Genomic DNA, 16,032 nt, shown 5'->3' on the forward strand with positions numbered 1-16,032 from the left:
TTTGGGTGGAAGGGATGGGTATACAGTAGACTCAATATATAATACTTCTTTTGTGAACGCTTCTAGCTTAAGGAAGCAAAGGTATCCTGAAAAGTGCAGATGTGTGGGTGGTTTGTGCAGAATTAGATGACAGACCCATCTATCCAAGGTAGATGATTTCCTTTGGCCAGCAGGGACTCAACACAGTATTAGGCAAAGGTCCTTTCCATTCCTGGCCACTTGGAATTCTCTTGCCATTGGAGACATTGGGAACCGAATTGGAGATCTTATGCAACGTATGTGCTCTGTCATTGACCTGGAGAAAAATCCATAGTGAAATCTTGGGACCCAGAGTGAGTGGAAAGTGTGTGTGAGGGGTGGATTCCCAGTACTTGCATCCTTTCTCAAATTTGGGTCCCCAGATGTTATCAGACTACAACTCCCATCATCCCTAGCTATGAATACCAGTGGTAAGGAATGATGGGAGTTGTAGTCCAACAACACCAGGGAACCCAAGTTTGAGAGGGGCTAGCTTAGAGGCCGTAGATAATTTGATTTACAACAACCTCATAGCTCATCCCCGCATTTGGGAGATCGGAAACAAATTCCTCAATTGTGCAATTTTTCAACATTTATAGAAGCTGCAGAATTCAGCCTGCTTGACGCAAAATGTGGGCGATTCTGCAGTAGGAGTCTGATTGTTTTTAGGACAGAGTGCACTTCTGGCTTGCCTTTCTCTTTATTTTCTCTCCTCTTCCAATTCCTTTTCATCTCACCTGCACAGACACAAATGATGGTCAATGATTACCAAATTTCCTCTTAATCAGTCTTTAAAACCTGCTTCAAACCTTTCAAGGAGAATGCACTGTAGTTAGAATGCAGGGAAAGGAATGCGTTTGTTGTGCATTAGGAGATTTTTTTACGATCGTGCTATCATGTATTTTTCCTTCGGACTCTGGGCTCTTTCACCTATAAGAAGGATAAAAATACTTTCCATAGTCATTATCACAGCCTTGGCTTTGATTTTTTCTCTGTAATGTAAGAGCTATTTTCTCTGGATCTCGGCTTCAGTAACAATAACAATAGTATTTCAATACTATGATTGTTATCTCTTTAGCAACATTTTCATATAATCCTAAATATAGCTGTCCCTCAAGGGTACTGTGTTTTTATGACTCTGAGAACGACGCCTACCAAAACCCAAAAATCTCTCTCGCATGTTGAAGCTTGTGTTTCAGAAGTGATGAGGCCATTTAGACATTTCTGGCAGCCATCCACAAAACAGTTTTGTCTGATGACTTGGATTTAAGCAATTTATAGGCTGATATTAACTGAATAATAATAATAATAATAATAATAATAATAATAATAATAATAATAATATAATAACAACAACAATAACAACAACAACAACAACAATAATAACAATAATAATAACAATAATAATAATAATTTTACCCTATACATCTTCCAACATATATAAAAACTAAATAAAACTATACAGGACTGCCTTCAGATGTCTTCTAAAGGTTGTAGAGTTAATTACCTCCTTGGCTTAGGGGTCGCCTAAGTTTATACCCTTCAACCTTTCTCTGATGAAAATAAGGGTGTCCTACTATGTCCTCCAACATTTCTCTGATGAAAATAGGGACGTCCTAAGAAAAAATCCTAGACAAGCCTAGACAGTATCTTAAAAAGCAGAGACATCACCTTGCCAACAAAGGTCTGTACAGTTAGAGCTATGGTTTTCCCAGTAGAGATGTATGGAGGTAAGAGCTGGACCATAAAGAAGGCTGATCGCCGAAGAAGATCGCTTTTGAATTATGGTGCTGGAGGAGACTCTTGAGAATCCCATGGACTGACTGCAAGATCAAACCTCTCCATTCTTAAGGAAATCAGCCCTGAGTGCTCACTGGAAGGACAGGTCGTGAAGCGGAGGCTCCAGTATTTTGGCCACCTCATGAGAAGAGAAGACTCCCTGGAAAAGACCCTGATGTTGGGAAAGATGGAGGGCACAAGGAGAAGGAGACGACAGAGGACAAGGTGGTTGGACAGTGTTCTCGAAGCTACCAGCATGAGTTTGACCAAACTGCGGGAGGCAGTGGAAGACAGGAGTGCCTGGCGTGCTCTGGTCCATGGGGTCACGAAGAGTCGGACACGACTGAACGATTAAACAACAACAACCATTCCTTCACAGATAAACCTCAGTAGGAGAAAAAGAAAAAGTAACATGTGAAATGTCCCTGAGCTTGACTACACCAGCAACTTTACAGCTTCAAGAATGAAGCAGTAGAGAACTGGAAGTACTGGCCTGACAATCTTCTCTTTTTAAAGGCAGGTTGCTTTTTTGTTTTGCTTTTTTTATAAGCATGTGGATTACAGTAATGTATAAGACATGGAAACTGGTCGGACCGAAATGGGCCTCTGAAATTGGCAGGAAACGAGAGCCGGTTCACAAGAGGGCAGCAAGGTTAACTTGGGTGATGGGTTAATACGATTATATATTTTTCCAGTGCTTTGCCATATAAAGAATCAGAGTTGGGAGGGACCCTGAGGATCATCTAGACCAACTCCCTGCAGTTCAGGAATATGCAGCTGACCTTTATTGGGATCAATCTTTAAACCTTGGCATTATCAGTGCCACACTCTAACCACATGCGCTATCCAGCTGGTGTATAAGATATACTGGCTACCACTCAGTTTCTAGGCTGGTATTAACCTCTGAAGCACTCAATGGCTTGGGCTACACGACCTAAAGTGTCTTCTTATAGATGTCCTTCTCACACCCCTGATATCATCTTCAGAGATCCTGAAGGAGCATCTCCACCCCCATCATTCAGCCCGGACACTGAGGTCCGGCTCCGAGGGCCTTCTGGTGGTTCCCGCACTGCGAGAAGTGAGGTTACAGGGAACCAGGCAGAGGGCCTTCTAGGTAGTGGTGCCCGCCCTGCGGAACACCCTCCCATCAGATGTCAAGGAAATAAACAACTATCTGACTTGTTTAGGGAAATTTATAATGTTTGATGTTTTATTATGCTTTTATGTATGTTGAAAGCCCCCCAGTGTGGCTGGGGAAACCCAGCCAGATGGGTGGGGTATAAATATACTACTACTACTACTACTACTACTACTATTATTATTATTATTCCATGGCAGCCCACACCAAATGAGGGTGAGCCACATAGCAGCACCCCAGTTGTATGACCCCAGAAAAGTTTCTCTGGGGCCTACGGCATGGTCTTTTTAGCCAAGACTGTTTTAATTTTCCTTTGCTTCCGAGTTTTAAAAAAGCATCTTGGTGCTTTTTAGACCTTGGGCACCACTATTTCATCTGCTGCCGGTTTTGTTCTGATGTCGTTTTGATTGTATATTTATGTTTTAGGGTTTCTTGTTAATGGGTTTTTTGTGTTGTTAATACACACATAAACCTGAGCACCACCGCCCTGGATGCAAAGATCGTAGAGGAAAGTCTGGTTAGCATTCTATTTGGATAGTTCTCCATCTACAAAGAAAGCCCCTCCTCCTGACAGAACTCCTAATTGGCTCTCTTTCTTCTGGAATATGAGCTTAGCCTTATTCAAGGTCTCTTGTACTTTGAGCCACATCAAATTGGGAGGCCTTGCTGCATAATTTATGTGGCAGCCCCAAACAACTTCCTGCATCCCTATGCTGGAATATCCACATACTGCGTATACCTGTGAGCTTTGCCCAAAAAACATCCCCCATTGCCAGATGTTGAGGTTGGGGGGCTGTGAAAGTACATTTAACCCAAAGGGGATGTGTGCAGGAAATGTCTAGAAGAACAATTTCCAAGCAAAGATTCCATTTTGTTCCATTCTTTATTTTTAAAGTCCCATTCAGCCCTTTGGACAAAGGCTCTGGCAGGCAGCTTACGATTCTTCTTTCTCTTTTTTATGTAAAGAAAAAAAAATCCTATAAAGCAGTCGTGAGGTAAAATTTGTAGTAGTCGAAAAGGAAACAGATTGGAGCAGAAAATAAAAGCAATGCAGGTCAAGAGCCTTCTCAAAAGGTTGCTCACTGGAAAGGAGGGCAGCAAAATTGCCATTCGGGCCTTTGTCACAGGGCATTCCACAACCTAGGCAAAAAATCCTGTCTCAGGTCTCCCCATGGCAATTTCCAGTAGCGGGAAGAAAAGAGTGCAGTTGCTGAACAGAAAATCATCCAAGCAGGCTGCCATGAGGAGTAGTAGTAGTAATAATAATAATAATAATAATAATAATAATAATAATAATTTATTACTTATACCCCATTCATCTGGTCGGGCCTCCCCAGCCACTCCGGGTGGCTCCCAATAGAATATTAAAAACACAATAAACCTCAAACATTAAAAACTTCCCTAAACAGGGTTGCCTTCAGATGTCTTCTAAAAGCCAGGTAGTAGTTTATTTCCTTGACATCTGATGGGAGGGCATTCCACAGGGCGGGCACCACCACCGAGAAGGCCCTCTGCCTGGTTCCCTGTAGCCTCACTTCTCGCAGGGAGGGAACCGCCAGAAGGCCCTCGGAGCTGGACCTCAGTGTCCGGGCTGGACGGTGGGGATGGAGATGCTCCTTCAGGTATACTGGGTTGAGGTTTCACAAGTACACTGAGCAAAATCATGACTCAGACCCTCCAAGTGTCCCTATTTTCCAGGGACAGTCTCGGATTTACAGAAGCCATCTTGGTTTCTGATTTGATCCCGGAATGCCCTGCTTTTCTTCAGGACATCCCTGTTTTCATTCGAGAAATATTGGAGGATATGGTAGGTTGTCCCTATTTTCATGAGAGAAATGTTGGAGGGTATGGAGTTATCCGACCCATGAGCCTTCAGAAGACAGGCCTGTATAGGGAAGTTTTCTTAAAAAAATGTTCTATGTTTTTATATATGTTGGAAGCTGTGCTGAGTGGCTGGGACATCCCAGTCAGGTGGACAATGTATAAATAAAGATGGCAAAATCATACTGCCCATAATATTTTGAAATTTTGTTAAGCCCCTTTGAATTGTGGCTTGAGCTGTTAGCCCCAGCCGCCAAGGGCAAAACAATGTATAATTTTATGGATCCTGCCAATAATAAACATGGGAGGAAAAAAAGGTATACATTCTTGCTTTCAGTCTTTCTTGTTAAATTTTCATGTTTCAATAATATTTTGTTAGAAAGAATATAAATAAAGAATATAAATATTCAGAAGGTATTTGCAGTGGATCATGAAAAACTGACCCAAGTTCAAGATGTTCCCATCCTCAGTATTTGCAAAGCTACACAGTTAATCATTATTGCTTAACATGGGTTAATGAAAATGAAACTAATATAAAAGTATTTAATGCTCAATATAAAGAAACGTTCTCAGAATGAGCTGGAAGAAGGTCTCTTTTACAGCGAATAGTTTGTTGTTAAGCCACTTACAACACTGAAAAGAGAGTATCCTAACTTGTAAGTGGCCTGTTCTTGCAGTGAAACACATTTTTTTTAGTCAAACAAATGTGTTTAATTCAGAAGCAAGAAGAAATGACCGGCATTTCCCCCCCTGTGCTGGATGTACCATAATATAGTTTTCTTCATTGTAGTAAATGGGAGGCTTTTTAAAAAATTCATGCAGACATTATAGCTCACTGTTACGAATATTACCAGAGCGGTGCAACTATGGGGAGTGGTTTTGGCAGTTGTTATCCGGACAAAAGAGCTGCTGACATCAATGAAAGTTTGGTCCGATTAAGGGCTTAAGGATTAGATCGGCAGGATGGCACGAAGAAGGAGAAGAAATACAAAAAAAGGCAATGACAAGTAAGGATTAGTCAATGGCTGACTGGAAAATGGAGATCCTATCCTGTCAAGAGAGTCGGCACCCAAAGCAAGATATGTTGCCTTGAGCAGAGATGAAGAGGGAGAGGTTTGGAATTTCCTGCAGAAACGGAGAATTCACAAAGGTTTATATAGTATCAGAAAAGGGAGAGATAAAAACCTTCCGCCAAGGGAAGAGAGAGAGGATGGGGGATAATGCAACGTACCATGGAATAGATGTTAGAAAACGACAACGTCAAGGATGCTAGGACAAGAAACAGACATGTGCATTAAATAAATTAAAATTGCTTTGACCAATTCCTTATCCCATTATCTTATGGAATTGTTTCCTCTGAAGGGGGCCTTTGTCTGAAGAGGACATCCTGACAACAATACAATGTTCAGTAAATAATTTTATTTTTTTAAATGCATCTTCCCCAATTCTCAGTTCTGTTATTGATAGGTCTCTCTAAGCATCAGTGTGAGACTTTTGCTGTGTACAGCATGTTTTAGGATTGGACAATTAGCATTCAAATTTTGATTTCTTTTTAAAATTTCCAATGCTTTAACCCAGTAAGGCATTCTATTCTGAAACATAGTAAGAGCATCTTTTGCCCTTTAGCTGGTGCAGGCCATAGCTGTCAATGTTTCCCTTTTCTTGCCAGGAATCCTATTCAGGATAAGGGAATTTCCCTTAAAAAAGGGGAAATGTTGACAGCTATGGTGTAGGGACATTAAGTTCCCAAACACCTGGGGGCTCTTGGATGTTGCGTAGACACAACTTGGGCAGGCCTGGATTTTAAGGTAGGGGCCTTATGTCTCATTGATTTTAAAGGGAACAAAATTCTCATTTCAATATTGAGAAGAGGAACCTTCTGTGGAGATTTGTCTGCAGAGCTGCTCCATCGTTGACCCCAGTGGGGAAGAGGAGCACATGGCTGTGTGGGCAAAGGGGCTGGGATGGGGCAACTGCCCTTCAGAAAAGGTTTGCTTAAGACTGCAACTTTAACCACATTGGGGAACATCTGCACATGATCATCATTCACCCAGAGTCCTCATAATACGCTGGAAAGAAATGACGCCACTGGAATTGTTGCAATGTAAAAAAATACGATTCGGTGCTAATCTTCCCCTGATATTCAGATCACTGTGAAGTTAAATCAAAACCACTAATGAAATCTGATCAAGCTCCAAGAAATTAAGTTTAGAACATCTTTCGGAACCTATAGGCACGCACAGAGCTTTGGTTTTTAGATCAAAGAAGAAACATCTCAAGGTTAACTCCGTAAGGCAGAGCAACCTTTAAAAATACATGGTACATAATTGTTTGCTTTAGTCGTGCAGCTTCTCTTTGGAATGCAGTGCGTGGCAGCAGCAAAATTAAAAGGCAAAATCAAATTAAGAAAACATTCGCCGAAAGCAACATTTGAGCCTTAAGTTTCCAAGGATGTGGTTAGCCTCTTAAAAGTTTCAGTCCAGTAAGAGATTGCAGTGGTATACCCATTTCTATAGGAGCAAGCCCCACTGGGCTTACTCCTGAGTAGGCATGTCTGCAAGTTGGGCTGATGCTTCTTTAACATGCACAAGAGAGCTGTTGCATTCCTGGCTGGGGGATGAATATGGGCAGCTGCTTCTGGGCACGACAGCTTCCCTTCACCTTCAGCTTTTGTGCGCTTTTGAGTTACTGTGTTGCCTCACTGATGGCCAGCCATAAGGTAGTTGACTAATCATCAGTCTCTGCATTGACTATAGTCGTCCAGAGGCTCACTTGCAGATTTGACACATGGAGAATTAAATACAGTTTACAACCCAAAAACATGATTACTTGGTACCCAGCCTCACTGTATTGAATGGCACATCACCTGGCCATAAATAACAAGCTTCAGATTAAAGGTAAAGGGGCCCCTGACCATTAGGTCCAGTCACGGACAACTCTGGGGTTGCGACGCTCATCTCGCTTTACTGGCCGAGGGAGCCAGCGTACAGCTTCCGGGTCATGTGGCCAGCATGACTAAGCCGTTTTCTGGCAATCCAGAGCAGCGCACGGAAACGCTGTTTACCTTCCCACCAGAGCGGTACCTATTTATCTACTTGTACTGGCATGTTTTCGAACTGCTAGGTTGGCAGGAGCTGGGACCGAGCAATGGGAGCTCACCCTGTTGCGGGGATTCGAACCACCGACCTAGGCTCTGTGGTTTAACCCACAGCACCACCCGCGTCTATCTTAAGCTTCAGATTACCAGACTTTAAATTCCTTTTGTCTTCTAATGGAAGTTGCAGGCATCTGAACTTGTCTCAGCTACCACTGAGAAGGACTTGCCGCATGCCCCCCCCCAATGTCCTTCCTCTGCCTCAGCGCAACGCCAATACCGGCAAGGATCTTAAAAACAAGAATAGCTAAGAGGTGTTTTATCTTCAAGGCTGGAGATATTGAGTCTCTTTAAATACTTTTAAAAATGCCACCCACTTCTATGATGGTCGAAAATCCTCTAATTTTGTCCTCTACCAATGATGAAAACATTCAGGGAAGATGGTCCTTGACAACAGAGGCACATGAGGTATTAATAGCAGGACACCTAAATCTGCATTTATTTTTATTTTATTTTTTGCTTGGTGCAAAAGTGGGTGGGGGGGGGCCATAATTACATTCAAAGAGGAAACGGCTTGGGTTATACAGTTCAGATCTCACACACCTGCAGCAAATTAATTTGTTGTAGCACATTAATTATCTCACAGCTTCTATTTAGGCTGCAGCTGTTGCTATTATGTTAATATTTCCAGCACCACTGTCTACAACAGGTTATAGCAGTCTCGAGGAAAAATTATTGGGGCGGGTCCCCCTTTCCCCATCTTCCGGGCTGTGCATGCGTGGAAATAAACAAAAACATGTTTTGGTCAGGTATTTCACCTTCCATTTATTAACCGACTCGGGGAGGGATTGGGCAACATCAGAAAAGGATAACAATAGACAAAGATGGCGCGTGCAGAATTTGTGCAAGGGAGAAAAAATAGAAGGTGGGGAAGGGAGAAAGAAAGAAATCTCAAAGACTGCAACGCTGGGGGGGAGTGAGTGTTCGGGTGGGGGGGCGGGGAAAATGCTGCAGTTTTCATGAAATAATAAGGTGGAAGAAAAAAGGCATACAAAGAGTAGGTTTTTCATTGTCTGTAAAATATAAACACAGATGAATTCTGTCTTTGGTTTGTTCATGCTTTTCACTCTGCACAGCAGGGATGTTCTTAAGAACTTGCCCTCTGCGCAATTTCACTAAATAGGAACCGTGGACCTTGCATGATGTGATTATAATCACACCAGCCATTCTTTTATTTTTATTTTTACATATTTTTTTGTTTAAAAACCCAGCAAATCTTTATTTTTATTATTATTTAAAATACAGAGCTACATTTGTATATAGGTACGTAAAGCCGTGCCTCTTTAAAATTTATTTTAACACCCCTACAGCGACGTAGGAAGCATGAACATATGACTGGCTCTGCAGCCCATCGACAAGTCTCCATGGAGTCAAAAACAATCTGAAAATTTGGAGCTGACAAGAACATGTCTGCTGCCTGCAGTCACCGCAATAGCTCACCATGTTGCCTACTAACCAAAAGATCAAAAATTATCGATTTCATGGCGCTGCGTGCTCGGGATAGAAAAGCTACTTTAAAATTTGCATTATTTAAGTAATGAAATAAGAGAAAAAGCCCAGTGTTTTAGGACGCTTTGGAGTGTAAAACAGCTTTATGTTTTAATCTTATCAATGATTTACTATAATTCTATTATTTTAAACAGCTGGGGTCTGAAAATGATTTTTCTTTTTTAACCGATGAATTTAGGATTTTGCCGCAGTGTACATCTGCAGTCCCAGAATCCTCTGGTAAGATAATCCCCCTTGCGAAAGGGAAACGCCTTTAACCTTTCCGTGAATAAAAAAATCTGCACCCATTTTGAAATTAAAGAAGGGAGGGGAAGACGGATGAATTCCAAGGGACGGAGTGCTTTTGGCTCTTCGGTGAAGGAAAACGGGAAAGAAAATAAGACTGTAAGCGCTTTATATCCTTTTGGGTTTCTCGCGGTCGCCTCCATTGCTCATCATCTCCCATCATTGGAGCATGATTATAGCATAGAACTGTAACAATACTGCATTTGCTTAGGAACTGAAAGCTGAGATCTGTGCAGCACTGACATTGCAAAAATGGCACAACTGTTACCACAGAACAATCCTTTGCACATTTGCTCCGAAGTAAGAGCTACTGTGATAAGTGAATTTACTCCCTAGCAAGTGCATTTAGGATCACAGCCTTAGCAGTTGCAATATGGATGCAGGCAAAGCTTTTTTTCGGGGGGGGGGGAGTGACGCAGACCCCAAAACCTTTTCTGAATCTAAGTTTGGCCTCAATGAGGGGCAGCATTTCAATATGAGTAGGAAAATGAGAGTAACCCTAAACATTTTTTTTAAAGCACTGGATACAGGATAATGATAGAAACTTGCTTTGTTTGCACAGCCCAATGGACATTTACATGGCTTGTTTGTATTCTTGTTTCCAACTAGTCTGACAACTTCTTTTCAGAATAGTTTTAAGCTTTTAGGGCTGGAAGGAACATTAACAATTTAACTAAGCAAATACATACCCTTCAAATCTGAAATCCAGATTTTGCCCGTTTGGGGGTCTCTTGAAATAAAACTCTCATCCCCCTTGCCAAGTATTTTCAAATTAACCATTCATTACGTTGGCTTGGTTGATGAAGGAATTGGCTGCAGTCTGTTAAGAAATAAATAGAGCTGCAGCAGAATATTTTCAAAGCAGCCTATCAACTCGTTATGCCCCGCTTCCCAGGCTTCTTATTCTTAATCAAGTGGCAGAATTTAAGGGGTTGCGTATTATTCAAAATATTGGGACCAGGTAGCTGGAATTGGAGGAAAGAGGCGTTGCTGCTACAATTTCTTTCCATTCGATTTCAGACAATTCCTCCCCTACAAGTCTGGCTAAACACAGAAATCCCATATTGATTTAAAAGACAAAAGGAAGAATATAATTCAGAAAAGACTAGATATGTAGTTAATGATCATTTTGAGTCTGTGGGATGCTTGAAAGGGCATAAACTGGGATGTGTTTGAAGGCCACATACACTGACACAAATCCCATTACTTCTGTGCAATCCTTGTGTTTGAATGATCCTTGTGTTCCCCTGCTCCCCCATTTTGAAGTCAATAAAAATCAGAAATGCAAACCTTTGTATTTACATGTTCAGGTTACTGTTTGGTAGGGGGCCGCCTCCCATTCATGCTTCCTTATCACATACTTTGATGACTAATGTCTCTCCTGCTAAATCACTAGGAGACTTTCAGTCACACAATCACACTGGAATTTGAAAATATAATGGTTAGGGTATCTATATAAATTGAAAAAAGGATGGTAAGTAGTCCTATGTTGTACTTACCTTTGGGGGCGAACGTTCGTGCTCAAAATTTTTAATTTGTTTATGAATCTATTTCCCCCCCCAAAAAAAATTTAATCCTCTAGCAATGGTTAGTGATTCTTACCAATAGTATTTAAAATAAACAAAAAATTGTAATCAGATTTTTGGGCGTTCACTGTAACAAGTTTGGCGAATGTCAACTTTCACACTCGAACACTGACAATCCAAGATGAAATCGGTGACTGTCCCCAAAAAATAAACACCTATTTTCGCTTTTTCTGGTCTGGGGGTATTACGTTTTTCTAATTTTCAGACATTTGCAAAATTCGGCTGGGATCGCCAACAGTCACAAAACAAGGTATGTGGGTATATTTGCATTGTACACGTATACATGAAAATGCATGCGTGTTTTAAATATGTTTACGTATGCTTCTTAAGTAACACTAAAAAGAATATCGTCATTACGTATAACATGAGCTAAAAACAACCCAAAAACCTAAACAAAAGCTGCTCCTAGTGGTAATATTTATAAATCTAAGGTTTGGCCAGAATAATTACTCACCTACTGTGGCAAACGTCAAATATATTTATCAACTGCAAAGGTGACACTGCATTTATTACTCATAAGGCGGAAACACAATACAGAAATGCTAGATATTCCTCTTTTGCATTCATTTCTAACTTTATCCCATCAGAGAAGCTAGAGTATGCCATCTATGTAACAATTTTACTTTTGCAAGTGTGAAAAGATTTTGTATACTGAAGAGAGTATTGTTCTGCTGTTAGGTAGCATTTAAAATAAAGTTCTGCTTCAGGGAAAAAATAAGTATTTGTATGATTTTGAAATCTGTTCCTAGCATACACAATATTGTAAGTTAATTATACGTATCTTTCAAGGCTGCACATCAAAGGCTGAGGCCCACTGTTTTGATGTTTCTTTAAATGTAGTTTTGCTCCATCAGGGGCACTACTGTACTGTTTAATTCTTCAGTATGCTTCTGAATCAGGAATAGCTAGAATTTAATATTCTGAGTGTAAATAAGAGCCAATTATGATTACCTTAAGCATAACTTTCTGCATTTTATCTGTTTGCTGCATTAAAGCGGATTTCAACAAATAAAACGGCCCAACAAACTAAGAAAAGTGTTTTTATTTTCATCTTGAAGCAAATTACAAAAAGCCAGTTGCTTATTATGATAATTTCTTATTCTACAGATAGATGATAATGATATCAGACTGTAGCTTAACCCTGTTTTTGGTAGAGAAAGATAAATCTCTGCAGGGTCACCATAACAACCCTTTCAAACCTTCATCTCTGATTCAAAAACTGCAACTTCCAAAACTATGAACATTGCTTGAAAATACCAGTGGCTAATTTCTATACACAGCTCTGTAAATCTATTAACTCCAGTCTCGCTTTTTAACAACAGAACCACAATAAATTGCCTTACATTGTGTATAAGTTGTATTGCCTTGAGGAGTTGAGCAATTCAATCATAAACGCAGTTATTAGACATTAGTCTAATAACCGCCACTTAGAGCATTATGCCCAAAATTGGTCAGCCTGGATTCTAGAAAACAAACAGTTAAAAAAGCACAAAACACCCAAATAGAATTCTTTCCCCCCCAAAAAGTGTAAATGAAACCAACAAGATTTCATATGCACATTGCCTACATGCAAAAATGCCCTAAAGAGCCTGCAATAAGATGCATATTGAATTGCTAAAATATACAAGGGGGTGGGGGGGAATCACAAGCCTCTTGAAATATATTTGAAATAAAAGTTTACAAACCTACTCGCATCGTGCCCAATTCTTCCTCCCTGTGCCATGTTTCCAGGACCAGAGGATGAGATACAGACAGTATTCCTCCTGCTCCAGCAGCAATACCCAGACTTCAATAGCCCCAGCTCTCCAGACCTCAGAGGGTGGGATGGCACACACAAAGAGGCTCTGAAAGGTAACGGGGACCATGAAATGCTTCAAGGGTAGTAGGCAATTTCTCCTGTTGTGATCAAATGCCCAGTGGAATTACTTGCAGACGACTCAATGGGGGTGTCCCGTAGCCCCCAACACTTCGGATTTTCTGCGCACATTGTGGGGGAACGGGCCTAGAGGCTGTGCCCTTATCCCCATTTTGCTGGGAGCAAAAGAGGGCCTAAAGTGAGAAAACCTGTTTGTTTGCCTGTTTTAACTCTTGGCGTTAAAACAGCTTCTCAGGTAGAACGGCCTTTGAGACCACAGTCAGTTCCCAATTCCATCTTTACAATTACACACAACGCCATTTTGATCCAAATGGAAGGAGAGAATTGAGGGATAAAGTTGTATATGTTTACAGGATCCGTCCTTACAGCATTATCAGACGTTCCTTATTTTAAAATAATGGCTGCAGACTCCAATAAACAGAAAATACACCCCTTAATTCAGGCACCAGTGGGCTTTCTTGGGGGTGGGGGTGGGGTGGGGAGATACTGGCCATTATTTTTATCTATCTGTCTACAAATGCACACACAAATACATATGCCTTACTTTTCTGCAGCTAATTTAATCATTAAATTAAGCAGTTTACCCTGGGATAATTTTAAATCCACATAGCATTATGCCAATTCAGTGCCACGCTTTGAACCCAGGGCTAAGAACTTTGTATGCACTTTGAGCTAATATTTTTACTCCTGAGTAAAAGCTTGTAGGGTACCATCTAATCTAAGTGAGTAGATATATTCATGCTCCCAGCTACTCTGGAATAAAAACATATATTTTAGTTATGGATTCTTAAATGTTAATCAAGGTTATGCCACTGTATCTCAAAAGCAAGACAGTCTCATCTCAAAAGTAAATGATTTGAGGAGGGCTTCTCATTGTGACTTACCTCTGAGCATGTCTAGCATTGGGCTATAAATCACAAAATATCAAAAACTGTGTATCTCTATCTAATAATTTACATTTTAACCATCTCACATGTCAAATATATGCAGTTAGGCAATTTGTTTTGACACAGGCACTGAAATCCTCATAGCTTGAATACAAACAGCAAAACACACTTGAAATACTCCTCTTAGGATTTCATTTCATGGTGAAATCACCCAGGCCATCTTTGTTCATAAGCTGAAAAACAAGATTCTTTATAATGGGATCTTGTTATTTTCTTACTAACAGTGTCAAAAGTTTCTAGCTGTAGCAACAGATTCTTAAACTAATTTAACAATACATTATCGATCATTCATATCTTAATAATTAAGAACTACCCATTATTTTTTTTAAAAACACCTGGCACGCTAGTTTCAAATCCTCAGCAATGCATTTCATTGAAACCATTGTACATTTTGGATTGGGCTTCCAGAAGTTTAGAACTTTTTCACCTTTGAATTAATTATGATTTGGAAGGTGCTGGTTTTCGATACTTAAACAAGTTCCTGGGAGAACAGCTTCAAGGAGGAAGTGACTTGGGAAAGTTTGCTGCATAATACCCTGGGTATAAAGAACAGATGTTGTGTTAGGTACTCAAAACCAACAAAGTGCTAGCAGATACAGGTAATAATAATAATAAAATTTTATTTACGGTATATCCTGCCCTCTCCAGCCGAAGCTGGGCTCAGAGCGGCTAACAATAGTAAAATGATACAGTGGTGCCCCGCAAGACGAATGCCTTGCAAGACGAAAAACCTGCTAGACAAGAGGGTTTTCTGTTTTTCGAGGCGCTTCGCAAGGCGAATTTCCTTATGGGCTTGCTTCGCAAGACGAAAACGTCTTGCGAGTCTTGTGATTTTTTTCGCTCCCCCCCTTTTTCTAATCCGCTAAGCCTCTAATAGCCGCTTAGCCGCTAATAGCGCTAATCCGCTAATAGGGTTGCTTCTCAAGACGAAAAAACCGCAAGACGAAGAGACTCGCGGAACAGATTCTTTTCGTCTTCTTGCGAGGCACCACTGTACAACATTCTAAGATCATTTCATTGTAAAATCACCCACAAATCACTGAAGCTAGCAAGATACACAGGGCAGCCAGTTTCTTTGCTTATTGCTCCTGCTGAGTTTGGTGGGACTTACTCCCAGGTAAGCATCCAAGACACACAGGACTATAGTGGGTAGAACGTGAGACTCTTAATCTCAGGCTCGTGGGCCATGTAGGGTGGAAGATTCCTGCACTTCAGGGGGTTGGACTAGATGACCCCTGCGGTGCCTTCTAACTCTCAGAAGAAAGCCCCCCTGTATTCAGGGAGGGTGGGAAATTCCTTCCAAGTAGTATGCATGGTGGCAGTTGTTGTTTAGTCGTTTAGTTGTGTCCGACTCTTCGTGACCCCATGGACCAGAGCACGCCAGGCACTCCTGTCTTCCACTGCCTCCCGCAGTTTGGTCAAACTCATGTTGGTAGCTGCGAGAACACTGTCCAACCATCTTGTCCTCTGTCGTCCCCTTCTCCTTGTGACCTCCATCTTTCCCAACATCAGGGTCTTTTCCAGGGAGTCTTCTCTTCTCATGAGGTGGTATTGGAGCCTCAGCTTCACAATCTGTCCTTCCAGTGAGCACTCAGGGCTGATTTCCTTCAGAATGGATAGGTTTGATCTTCTTGCAGTCCATGGGACTCTCAAGAGTCTCCTCCAGCACCATAATTCAAAAGCATCAATTCTTCTGCGGTCAGCCTTCTTTATAATCCAGCTCTCACTTCCATACATCACTACTGGGAAAATGATGGCAGTTAGGGATCAATAATTTGGGGGGGGGGGTTAGGTCCCCCCACGAAAAATAAAAATCCTGCAAACTCTTACCACCCGATGAGGTCGGTGGGGAGCTCTTGCCAGCCTGGGACCCCTCCCAGTTCTGCGAAGATGGAGAAGAGGCGGAGCGAAGGCAGAAA

General features: G+C 41.3%; 1 long non-coding RNA gene across 3 annotated transcripts; it reads right to left on the bottom strand.

Annotated features, from left to right (window-relative positions):
* Positions 1-375: 375 nt before the first annotated feature.
* Positions 376-15,033, bottom strand: LOC307199554. 3 transcript variants are annotated; one of them, XR_013832048.1, is made up of 5 exons: positions 14,223-15,031; positions 12,980-13,134; positions 10,995-11,124; positions 10,394-10,524; positions 382-755 (listed from the first exon to the last, which is right to left on the bottom strand). It is a non-coding gene; the product is annotated as an uncharacterized lncRNA (long non-coding RNA). The 3 variants fall into 3 exon arrangements; XR_013832047.1 differs by lacking the exon at positions 10,995-11,124 and having other exon boundaries at positions 376-755; positions 14,223-15,033; XR_013832049.1 differs by lacking the exons at positions 382-755; positions 10,394-10,524; positions 10,995-11,124 and adding an exon at positions 11,261-12,195 and having other exon boundaries at positions 14,223-14,773.
* Between the last annotated feature and the right edge of the window lie 999 nt (positions 15,034-16,032).

The sequence above is a fragment of the Podarcis cretensis genome (genome assembly GCF_951804945.1).
Source record: "Podarcis cretensis genome assembly, chromosome: 12".
Classification (NCBI taxonomy): domain Eukaryota; kingdom Metazoa; phylum Chordata; class Lepidosauria; order Squamata; family Lacertidae; genus Podarcis; species Podarcis cretensis.